Raw genomic sequence first — 13,413 nt, 5'->3', positions numbered from 1 at the left:
ACAACAATGCTGTTAACATTGTTGTACTTCCTAGAGATAAAGAGGCATAAGGGTCAATTAATATGTATAACATCAAAACACCTGGTGATCAAAAGGCTGGCAGTTTCAGTCAACGAATAAGCCTGGCCATACAACGTGGCAATGCTGCCAGCCTTTTGGGCACCATTTGCATTTCCGACTGCGGCGCTGGGAGTTTAAAGTTTTTTTCTTTTTTTTAGTTAATTTATGTTTTTTGTAAATTTAAACTCAGGCATAGATTCTGCCCTTTTATTTATCTCAATACAATGTTTTGTTTTGTTAGTGTAATGTTTGTGACATAATTTATTGTGCTTATCATAGCTGGGCACCGTTAATCAAATAGTTAACTTCGTTAATCGTTAAACCGTTAATAAAAAAATTAACTTCGTTAAACGTTAAAACGTTACATTTTGCAAGATTTAACGCAAGTTAACGTTAATCGTTAATCCGTTAACACATGATAATAAAACGAAAAAAATAATTGTATGCAAGGTTCAAATAATTTCGAAAGCTTGTATCGCGCATGGAATTTATTCCTCTTTTATGTTTGTGCTACAAGCTTTCGAAATTAATTGATCCTTTCATAAGTAACTACAATTATTTTTTTCGTTTTAGTACAACTGCATTTCAGAATAAAATCTTGTTTTTAAATAAGTTTTTTAATTATTATAATTTTATTTTACACTATTGAGTAAGTAGTATCAGGCCTGTTCATCTCCGCGAGTCATGCGAGCGAACATTGACGCACGCGTATTCTTGTGTATGATGGAAAAAAATAAAGAAAATGGTTTACTAAATACTGTGCAGTATTTAACTGCCTAAATAATACACTCGACAGCAAATAAATCGCACCACCCGCGACAAGCATTTTTAAACGTATGCATCCCTACTTCCCACCAATATTGGCACCATTTAAAAGCCTAGTTCTAAACTTCATTTTATTAAAGGAAAGGTTTTTACCCCAAAAATGTGTCTTTACAAGGATCCAGAGTCACTTCTTCAAAAAATATGTAGTTACGCTATAGCCATTTTTTATGACTATAAAACTGTTAAGTTGGTATTAATCTAAAGAGGACACGTGTGATCATTATATGGTTTTATAACCATAAAATTTGGTCTAATTGATCCCAGAGGTGAGCCCAAAGTGAGGTCTTTTTTCAAGTCACATTTATGGTATATGTTAATCATTTATTAAGAAATTAAATGTGTTTTTCTTTAAGGATATTTATTGGGCTTTCAAATAACACCAATATTGTTGGGGCACCATTATTGTGTCAAAAGAACATCTTTAAAGTTCGCGTCGCGGGTGGTGCGATTTATTTGCTGTCGAGTGTAATAAAAACACAGAATGTACTTTTTTAAGTTGCCTGAAGACACTGAGAGGTAAATAAGTAGTTAATTAATATTATTCATGCTAAATCATGTATTTCCTCCGCCATTTTTTGCAGTTTGGGACCTCACGTCACATCATTTTACCGAAGTCAGCCCTATAGCTTCGGCGCAGTACCGATCACTCACGTTTGTCAACAAAATGGTGCTTGACTCTTGAGACAAGCTAAATTACACCATATTGTTAATGACATTGAGCATACATTTTTTTAAATACCTTCGCGAAGTAAAACTTCTGTACGTAGTACTTATTATTATTCTGTGGTAGTATCTCAATCTCAGAGCCTTGGTTCAATTATTTATTGTAATAATTTAGCACCAAAGTGCTCGAAAAGACAAATCCAGCAAACCCAAACTCGATAAGCTTCCACCGTTTCGTTTAGGAATTCCTATGGCCACCTTCTGACTCCATCATCAGGACCCTGGACATCATCTAGTACTAAAGTGCTCAAAAAGACAAATCCAACGAACCCAAATTCGATGCGATGCCGCTGTTTCATTTAGGAGTTCCTACCTACCTCATGACTCCATCATCCGACCAGCTCAATGGTACCATAACATTGCATTGTCATCGTACTTACATAAGTATACCTTTCAGCTCAATCGGTTGAGAAAAATGGTCTTAAATTCATTTGCAAGAGTTGTCCCACACATACTAATAAGTGTCGTTAGTGATCTGGTTACAAAAACTGATGTTTAGGGTTCTGGAAGTTCTGGAAACCCGAACGTACTTGTCAGAACGCGTTTTTCTAGCGTTTTTCAGCATGATTTTGGTAAATAGTAGGTACCTGGATTAACGATTAACGGACTTAGGATAATTTAACGGAAGTTAACGAGTCCGTTAACATTTTTTAAAGTTAACTTAAAAGTTAATCCGTTAATAGAAATGTTAACTTCGTTAATTAACGATTAACGGATTAACGAGTTAATGCCCAGCTATGGTGCTTATTAAGATTTACCACAAATAAACATTTCTTGACAATTACGTATTTCTATGTAGAGTAGCCTCATAGTTAAATGTCAATGTAAAATTACAATTTACAAGACTAATAAGGATTCCAAATCTAGTACCTATTGCCTAATGTGGACAAAATTAGTATTTATTTTATAGACGACAAAAAACTTACTCTAATTAGTACTTTGTAGATTTTAACGTTAATACATAATATTTTAGATACCTAGTCGTTAGATACTGCTTAGTTCAAAGAATTATGCAAAATGTAAAATATTTACTATTTTCAGAAAACAACGGCGTAATGAATTTGCAAATAAGCGAAGTACACACACAAGTAACAGCTGACAACCTTTCTGACGATGACGTCATTGAGGTAGTAAGAGACGAAGCACCCATCGAAATACTATCGGACGGTGAAGAAACTGAACTTCAGAATAAGAATCTAAATCAACTTGCCGATGTCATAAAAGATTTCCATTTTACCTCAGTCCCGTCTACTTCAGACTCCCATGGTGATCAAAGTATGGAAACTGATAAAGCAGAAGATCCTCTAGCCAATAAAACTGGTGAAAAATCAACAGACGAATTGTGTGAAGCCATTACAACTGGTGTTAACAATATGAAAACTACAGTAGACAAATCTAATGAAAATGAAATTGTTAAAGCTTTAGAGCCAGATATTTCTAAAATTTCTCTAGATAGTACTAAGAAAATTAATCCAGACCCTCCACTAGACACGACTGACAAGATTGATAACATAGTTCCTGAAACTGTTACAAAAGAAAGTGGTTAGAGTTTATATTAAAGAATAGTTAATAATTTTTCAACTTTTCTTATAATTCATTCATTATAGTGTTTGTAACTTGGCTTTCTTATGTTAATTTCAATAAAGCTTACGTTATAATTAAGAAATATTTAAATTAAAACGAGTTAAAGCTCTCGTTGCTTATTTATGGTCTCGACTTAAATTAAAATTAAATAGGATTTTAGTTATTTCAAATGTATGTTTATTTTCCTACTCACTGTGAATACTGTGATACATTAAGTAATGCGTATCAAAAAACTTGTTTTTTTCTTCTTAAAATAACATTAAGGTTTACGTTTAATCAACATGATTCAATATCAGTGTGTTGTAGGTAACTATTAAATAAGTAATATGCCTTATTCAAAAGGATAAATTAATTTAGCTAAATGTTATGTTATATAACAATTTCCATTAAATAAAGGTTTATAAAATTAAGTTATATTTCTTTTTGTGGAATTACCTAAAACCCCACCCCTATCCACCCTTCTTACCAACCCGTTGGCCCCTCAGTTCGCGTCTGACACTCAAGGCACGTTTAAGTTTTGAAAAATTGACGGTGTTTCAACTTACCTCGGTTTCCCCTAATACCTATGATTTACTTACATTTTAGTATGTATAATATTGTAACATGACATAAAGTAGGAAGCAGGGCATTGTTAACTCTTTTTGACTCAAATTCTGATTGATTTACTAAATCATAATCTAATAATAAGTCTACATTATTTTTAACACGAATTCTTAATTGTTTTGTCATTTCAGGTATGATCATTTACAAGATAAGCAGGAAGTGTAAGAATCATCCAATCAACCTCAACGTGGCACTCGGCAAGATACTGTCAAAGGAAATCAGCATTCGACAAGCTTCTCTCATCTACAGCATACCTAAAAGCACTCTCTTCGACAAACTCAAGCTGTACAGAAAACAAAACGAATTAATGTAATTGTTAAGGTTCGACCAAAGCAACGCGTGCAGCATGCGATGGTAATGGCGATCAAATTAATGTCGTGTTTGAATTTGTAGCGATAAGTTCAACGCGTCCAGTGCCCTAATTCACGTAACAAAACTTAAACGACATATAAGCGATTTGATCGCTGGAGTTACTTTGTTAATCGCCCGATTTTGTTTTGATTTCGTTTTTATGTGTATACAATCGTTACCTCCGTGGTATTCACCTATTACCTATTTTGAAGTTTAGTTTAAACGCATGACAGTGATTAAACGTCAACAATGACAAATCGCTGAGTTGCGATACTTATTTTATTTTTTATTTTCTTTATTAGGAAAACATACAGCAACTTACTAACTTGCGATCCTATCGAGTAATCGTTCTATAGAAATGACACGTGAATACGAATTTAGGACTATTTTTCAATAGGATGACTTCTAAACGTCAACGATATTTTGACTTCAAGTTTCAAAATACGTAAATTAGGCCACTGTTATTGGTCGCGGCGATCTATGCACGCGCAGGGATCGCCATCCCCATTGACGACGCGAGCGCACGCGTTGGTTTGGCCGAAGCTTTAGTTCATATCTCTATTTTATCTGTTAACACGTCTATCAGTTGTGCGTTCAATTATTAAAATAAGTGTTGAATTAACAAGTTGAAATGTCTTAAATTTTAAATAAATATTTTTAATATTTCTATTGAGTGTGTTTTAATTCTGTTGTTTGACGTGGATTTTTATTTATTTATATGAACCATTGCTGATTATACTTACCATCGATCAAAATTTTTATTTGCGGTCAATCTTATAATCTCCTTGCTGCCCCATCGGCTGTCAGTTCTGCTTATTAGGTGCCCTGCCCATAGGCACTTCAGCTTTCTAATCCGTCGGGCTATGTTAGCGACTTTATTTAGTTTACGGATCTCATTTCTGATTCGATCTCGTAAATTGAGTAATCATTGAGGGAGGCCTATGTTCAGTAGTGGACGTACTGTAGCTGAAATGATGATGATGATAATGTACAATCTCCAACGCTTCAAACTGCTAGCCCGTGGGATCCTAAGCGGTCGCATGAGACCGCGGTAACAATTTATTTCTATTGCATCTCGATTCGCTGGTACTTGAACTAAATAGTTTAACAGTTTTATTTTCTAAGTCTTATAGCAACTAACCTTTGCTTCCAGATTACTACGAGGAAATTCCATTGCTAGGCAAATCCGTGATCCTGTACAGAAACCATACATTTTCTAAGCAAGGGTACTCGAAGACCACGCTGTACTGTTCCAAGAAGAAAATAAGCGGCTGTCCAGCTAAACTGAAGCTGTCTGGTAACAAATGCGTCTTGGCTGCTATGAACGAACACAATCATCCAGCACCTAATTTTTATAAGACGGTTGATGGCAAGTACATAAAGGTAGGATAAAGTGCAAAACACCACAAGGTGGACCAACGACCTCATAAAGGTAGCAGGAAGGCGCTGCATGCAAGCCGCTACGACCGGTCATTATGGAAATCATTGGAGGAGGCCTATGTTCAGCAGTGGACGTCCTATGGCTGAAATGATGATGATGATGAAGAAATGGATCAGTAGCGGATTGCGGGAAGTTATGGTGGTGACTTTCGTCCACTGCTGGACAAAGGCCTCCCTCGGATTATACAACGACCGGTCCTGCGCTGCCCGCATCCAGGTACTTCCTGCGACCTTCACCGGATCGTCGGTTCACTGATTGGGAGGCTGGCCTATACATACATACTAAGTTTTCTGACTCGTGGTCGCCACTCGAGAACTTTTCTGTTCTAAGGTACTTTTTTGCCAAATAATATTTTATTCTCCGTTTAAGATCCGTACTAAAGTTGTATTTAGACAAACCTGATAGAGAGAGACTAGATACTGTTAACCAAAAGTATGTTTCAATATTCTTTAAATAAAATGGAAGACATGGTGCCAAAAATGTGTATCGTACCTATTGCCTGCACTTATTGAATTATCTGAGTAGATTAGTAAGTGTTGTAATTTTGATAAAACTCAACAAAACTAGTGCAATATACTCGTATTTTTTTATCTAAGAGTCACTTAAGCAGTGAAATTAAACAACTACCTTACTAAAACATTATTATTCGTGTATTAGTTATGGTGGCGGTAAATCCACTGGTTTTCAGTTATTTAAACTGTATGGTTTGAATTCACTGCCTAAGTTTTAACCAAACTTTTATTATACTCATTAGTTACATATAATCCAATTAATATTAATGTAGTTTTTTCTATACACATGTTACATTAATTATTTCAATAAATCATACAAAAAACATCACAAAATGTTTATTTGTCCTTTCAGTCCCTACTTTCCTTTAATTTTGCCGTTCTTTTTACCCAAATATTTTGCGCTTTACAGACGATAACAACTACCAGGTAATACAGCTAAACAAGGGGCCTGTGGTGCTTTTCAAGCAGTACACCTATTCACAGCAAGGTGCCTCTGCCATGCACCGGTACTGCTCCAAACGATCCACTTTGCGGTGCCACGCCAGACTCCACTTCGATAAACGTGGAATGATAACTAAGGCAGATTTGCAACATAACCATCCACCGCCGCAACTTTATCGAGCACCAGACGGGAATTACTATAGGGTATAGGGCAGTGGTGGCAAGTTGGCAACCTTTATGATCCAGTGTGCCAAACTATTATGATCCAGCGTGCCATTAAAAACGCCATAGACGTGTCGTCACATAATACTAAATTATATCATTGAAAACACTTATTGGCTACATAAAAAAATCTTCCATAGTAAACTTTGTGATCTATAGGTGGCGTGTCCAAAATATTGTGTCGCGTGCCATCATTGGCTTTGGCACGCGTGCCATTGGTTCGCCATCCCTGGGTTAGGTACTTTTAGTAAAAAGGCAGTGCAAGGATACAAAATACACTCAGCGGCACGGAATTTGGCCCAAGCCTAAAAAACCAGATATGAGGCCAAATAGGTGTTGTATACCTAAGTTTCGTATGAAATGTTAACAGAACATTTGTTTTTGTTAATTCAAGAGGTTAGATTCATAAAAAAATGCGTCTGTTTAACTTTTGTGACTCTAGAAACGCATGTCGTTGTTGGAGCGCAAAGAGTACGGGAAAGTTTAAATTCGATATTAAATGTTGTAAGGCTTTGGCGTTTTGTTTTCTGTTTTCAAATTAATCTTAGGGTTATTCTCGTTTCCATAATTTGAGAATAATGCCCATTACTCCAGCTCCATTTGCTCAAATAGTGTTATTTAGAAGTCGAGGGTGTACGCAGCGGGAGATGGCAGAAACTTTATATTTATCTCGTATTAACTTCAAATATGCGTTAAAAAGGCATGGTCAGATCGTCCTTTACACAAGAAGACCAAGAAGTGGGGAATTAAGGTGTATGTCAGCACGCGATGACCGGATTATCGTACTTGCAATATCAAGAAATCGGGTTCTCAGTACGTTTGAGATACGCCAGCGTTTACAAACAGCAAGCCCAGGGAAGTCAGTGAACACATACCTAATAAGAAGAAGGTTGGAGCAACGTAACCTGCATATTCGAAGACCAGCTCGAGGGCCAGAACTTCTCCGATACCTTTGCGAAGTGCGACTTACATTTTCTAGAGAACATGCAAATTGGACGTTAGACTAATGGAGTCAAGTTGTATGGATCGATGATTTCAGAGTCACCTTAAGAGCTCCAGACGGCCGTGGAAGTGTATGGAGAAGGTGCGGAGAAGAGTTACTACGCAAACAGACAGTTTTCATAAAGAGTTTACTCCATTAGCCTTGTGTCCAATTTGCTTGTTCTCTACGAAACCTAAGTCACACTTCGCGAAGGTATCAGAGATTTTCTGGTCCTTGAGCTGGTCTTCAAGTATGCAGGTTACGTTGCTCCACCCTTCTTCTTATTGTGTGCTCACTGACATTCATTGGGCTTGCTGTTTGTAAACGCTGGCGTATCTCAAACGTACTGAGAACCCGATTTCTTGATATTGCAAGTACGATAACCCGGTCATCGCGCGCTGACATACACCTTAATTCCCCACTTTTTGGTCTTATTGTGTAAAGGGCTATCTGGCCATGCCTTTTTAACGCATATTTTAAGTTTTTACGCGATAAATTTAAAGTTTCTGCCATCTCCCGCTGCATACGCCCTCGACTTCTAAGCAACACTATTTAAGCAACTTGAGCTGGAGTAATGGGCATTATTCTTAAATAATGGATACGAGAATAACCCTAAAATTAATTTAAAAACAAGAAACAAAACGCCCAACCCCTACAACATTTAATATCGAATTTAAACTTTACCCGTACTCTTTGCGCTACAACAACGAAATGCGTTTCTAGAGTCACAAAAGTTAAACAGAAGATTTTTTTATGAATCTAGCCTCTTAAATTAACAAAAACAAATGTTTCGTTAACATGTCACACGAAACTTAGGCATACAACACCTATTTGGCCTCATATCTGATTATTTAGGCTTGGGCCAAATTCCGTGCCGCTGAGTGTATGTTGTTATATCCCCCATCCAATTAAACTATTTAGTTTGTATCTGTTATTTGTATGCCATTGATCTAAGTATATTTTTTTAAGTACATATTTAAATCTTCGCCAAAATTATGATGATTGTTGACTCTATGATTATAAGTTAGTAATACTTTGTCATTCCTATAATATACCATATTTGTGTTGTTTTAAATAAAAATGATAAGTAATATTTTTATTTATTTATTGAAAACTACAGTAAATAATTTATTAATGTAAGTGTTTTCTACCAATTTAAAGCATGCCTATGAATTTATTTATTTTATAGATAGCAGTAGCTAGAAAGTTTTTTTTTATTAATTGAAAGCTACAATAATCTTTTTTCTACCATATTAAATGGATCCTACCTTCTTACAGATTCAGATTACGAAGATTTCTATTACGTAGAAATAATCTTCAGAAATCACACGTTTTCTCGACAAGATGCGTTCTCGAATGACCTTTACTGTTCTAAAAGGAACCGTTTTTACTGTCCTGCTAAACTGATGCTGAACAGCCGAGGAGATATAATATTTGCTGATCCCAACCACAACCATCCGCCAGCGCATATGTACAAAAAAAGTGTATAAGAAGACTTACAAAATAAGGCCTTTGTCAGTGGCGAGTATTTAAAAAGGTATGATTCCGAACTCCGTTGCACTGATACTATATGGGGCAGCACGAAACACTGCTGCAGCAATACTACTGGTCCCCATATACATAGATTCTATCCCCCTTATTAATAAAAAGTTACACCTAGGATGAACCTTGGATTAAAATGTCATTTTCATACTAAACGACAATTTAAGCCAGAGTTCAACTATGGTAATAAGGCCGTATTTTAGTTTAAATGAGATTATATTCCGGATTACGCAGTATTGTCGCAATGCTGCAGCGTCAGCGTCGCTCCACAGACCAGTGAGCCTGATGCGAGTTTACACCAAACGTCATAGCGACTGCGTAAAAAAATACATAAAATTTATGACAGACTGTAGAGCGTCCCTACTCGATAGCGACGACTTTTTGTGCAAACTCTCACTAAGCAAGCATATAGTAGTGTCGCGTCTGCCGTCGCAGCGGTAGTGTGGCTCTTATCTTCTCAAAAATGAACAGCGTATTACCCGTGGCCGATGGGGCAGCAAGGTTCTGGAATGGAGGCCGCGTACCGGAAAACGCAGCGTTGGACGTCCACCCACAAGGTGGAACGACGACCTGATATAGGTAGAAGGAAGGCGCTAGATGCAGGCCGCTACCAACCGTGCGATGTGGAAGTCTTTGGTGGAGGCCTATGTTCAGCAGTGGACGTCCTATGGCTGAAATGATGTATCACCCGAGGTGTGCCCGAGGTGAACGCAACACTGCCACTGCTTGGAATCAGCGCGGCAGGTAGCACTGCTGCGCAGCACCACAGTGACAGCACTACTGCATACAGCGTAGTTCGGAATCATACCTTAAGGTTCAGTTAATGAAATGAACACCAAGCTAGCTGCTACGCAATCGCGGGTTTGATCCCTGAACAGTACTGTTATTTTTATGCAATTACCTATCTATTTATAATAATAATAGTAATAATTTGCGAGTAAATATGGTATTCAAAGATAGATACAGACGGTAGTAACCACACAGGCTTAGCTAAAATTAGTTAGCATGCAAATACAATAATATTTTTGGTCCAGTTCGCGAGGTTTAAGCTGAGCTTTGCACTTGTGTGGGTGCCCATGGACAGTGGTGGTGTAGGTGTGACAGTTTTACTACCGCTTTTTTTGGCAATCGGTCTGAGGCGCAAATCCGCCGCGCATCTGTCACACTTGATCTCTTGTACTGGTAGCAGTGTGACGTGTTTAATTCTTAATATTTTGTTTTTGTGTTCAATTTTTCCATCTTCTTCTTCTTCTTTGCATGGCCCATTCCCATTTATTTGGGGTTGACCCTCCGCATCACGCGTCTCCAGGCGGATCGGTCCTGGGTCGTCTCGCTGTTTACTTGGGTATTTTTATTTACTACGGTCATCAATGTGATTCGGTTTCTTCCTCGTCCCCGGGGCTTAGTTTGGATGTCTAGTACTTTTCTGGTCATCATAATAATATGGTGTTACATTTTTCCATACTGTTGTATTTTGTTTACAATTTCTTAAAAGTTTTTATGACTGTACTTTTGGTGATCACTCATACAAATGCAAAGCACAGCTTACACCTCGTGGACTGTACATATTTAGCATGATTTGATGAAATATGTATAATTAACACTTATATGCTTATCATGTAGTCAAGTCTCAGTTATCTCTAGTCATTATGTAATAATGTTATTAGTATGTACAATATTAATTAATTGTGTCAATTTAACATTTTATGGTGTAGAATAATTAAATAATAATTTATATCACTGTCATAATTTCAGCAAATCTTACAAACAGCAGCAGGCTTAAGCTTATCTGTCATAATCATCATCACTAACAATCATCACAATCATTAACACTTTAATAGCTTTTCTCTGCAAGAAGACTTCAGTTTTAATTTGAATAGATAATTATTTAGTTTCCTCGGTATCTTCGAAATTTTGTTGAATATTGGCACTAGGTACTACATTCTATTACCTATACTGGCGTGTCTGATTATTATTAATATCTGACAAGTTTTTAAAATTAGCGACGTTCGTTTAATCCTGCGGCTTGCCTGCTGCCTGCATCCAGGTACTTTCCGCGATCTTCACCAGATCGTCGGTCCACCTAGTAGTCCACACTACGTCTTCTCAATGAGCTCTCGATACGGATTTCGATGAGCTATGATTCTAAAAAAAAAATTACAGGCTTAGGTACAGCATGTGCTACAAGAATATTCAAAGGAGTCTTTTAAATTATAAAGGGTAAGTAATACCATTTACTAAAATGTTTCTTAAAGTTATTTATATTCACCCTGGGTTGCATCATCTTACATTAACTATAACAAATGTCAACAAAAATCTGTTAAACTCCATACATAAACTCCGGTTAATTAAAGTCAAGGTGGGACAGTCCATCCCAGAAAAAAAGTCAAGGTAATGCAACTCAGCACACAGATCGTCATAAATTATAGCCTTTATGTTATTCTGGGTTATAAAGAATAATACTGTAAAGTTTCATCAAAATCCGTTCAGTAGTTTTTGCGTAAAAGAGTAACAAACATCCATCCAGACATCCAAACTTTCGCATTTATAATGTTAGTAGGACTATTAATAGTAAAATTGATATTGTAAGTTTTTTTAATGTAACCTTTTCTTTCAGATAATGAAGATTCCAATTTCGGAGAAATAATCTTCAGAAATCACACGTTTTCTCGACTGAACAGCAAAGGAGATATAATATTTGCTGACAAAAGTGCACAAGCTATAAGAAGTTCGCCGGGGCATTAGTTGTCAAATCGATACCAATGTCTTGTTCTAACTTTCAGATAGCGATGACTATAGCTACCACCAGATCACCAGCAAGGGGAAACAGGTTATACTCTTCAGGAACTACACCTTCTCCCAATCGGGAGGGTCCTTCAAGTACCAGTACTGCTCCAAGAAGTCCCGGTTAAACTGTCCCGCTCGGTTGAAGCTGAATAACAACAGACAAATAGTATTTGCTGAATTAATTCACAACCATCCACCAGCTGAATATTACAAGACTTTGGACGGAAAATACGTGAAGATTTAAAAAACATGAATGGATGATGGTGATATGTCGCATTTGGGGGTTTTTACTGTCCTATCTTTGAGTAAAGGTGTTGTTGTGATAGATGGACCAACGTTTTTTTTTTATATTTGTCTATGTTTTTATTATTTTTGATATCGCTTTGTTTTAGCTTTTAATGATAAACCTTTATTTCAACCAAAGGGTTCTTACTTATTTCCGCCCGTCCGAGTGGCTGTCCACCACAGGTGTGGCTGTCAACACCTAAAGACCAAGGTGTTCAAGCAGTGTGTACTGCCGGTCTTCGTGTATGGGATGGAGACTACCACTTATTGGATAATTATACTAATTACAGACATAATGCCACAAATATTGTTTATATTATTATGGTCCATAAGTCATAACACTTTTGGATCGTAAGAAATAAATTTTCAATGCCTTATTACATGGTTTTTCATTGAAGTGTAACTTTAAATTATGATTTGATAATGATATTTGAAAAGTATGTAATGTGTATTATATTAATCATAGAACATATTTTACAGTGGAAGATTATAGTTACCAACTTGTGGACGTCAACAAAAAGAAATTAATTCTCTTCAGAGGCCACACGTTCTCCAAAAAAGGACCAACGTTCAAGCATCAATACTGTTCCAAGAAGTCCAAGCTTCATTGTCCAGCGAAATTGAAACTGAATGACGACAAGGAAATTATATACGCTAACACGGAACACAATCATCCACCAGCGAAGATTTTCGTGACTGCTGACGGCAAATTCGTTAAGGTTTAGTGACTATAGTCTGGTCTGTGAGCACGTAGAATTTTGTCCAATGACCCCAAGCTACCCATCCTTATCGCTCGCGCGTAATTATATTGCTGTCGAGACTGTACGACGGGCGCCCGCAGTGAGTGTGCGAGCGCGACAGCAACATAATTACGCGTGAGCGATAAGGATGGGTAGCTTGGGGTCATTGGACAAAATTCTACGTGCTCACAGACCGGGCTTAGATAAGGTCTCAGGATAAGGTAGATAAGAAAATAATAATAAAATTGGTTTGACCGATGTGTGGTCAAAAAACTTTCACCAAAATGTCACATCGCAAAGTACGCTTCATTTGTC

This window comes from Ostrinia nubilalis, chromosome 12 (assembly GCF_963855985.1).
Source record: "Ostrinia nubilalis chromosome 12, ilOstNubi1.1, whole genome shotgun sequence".
Lineage (NCBI taxonomy): Eukaryota > Metazoa > Arthropoda > Insecta > Lepidoptera > Crambidae > Ostrinia > Ostrinia nubilalis.
The sequence above is the reverse complement of the archived record's forward strand: the minus strand, read 5'-3'. Positions refer to the sequence as shown.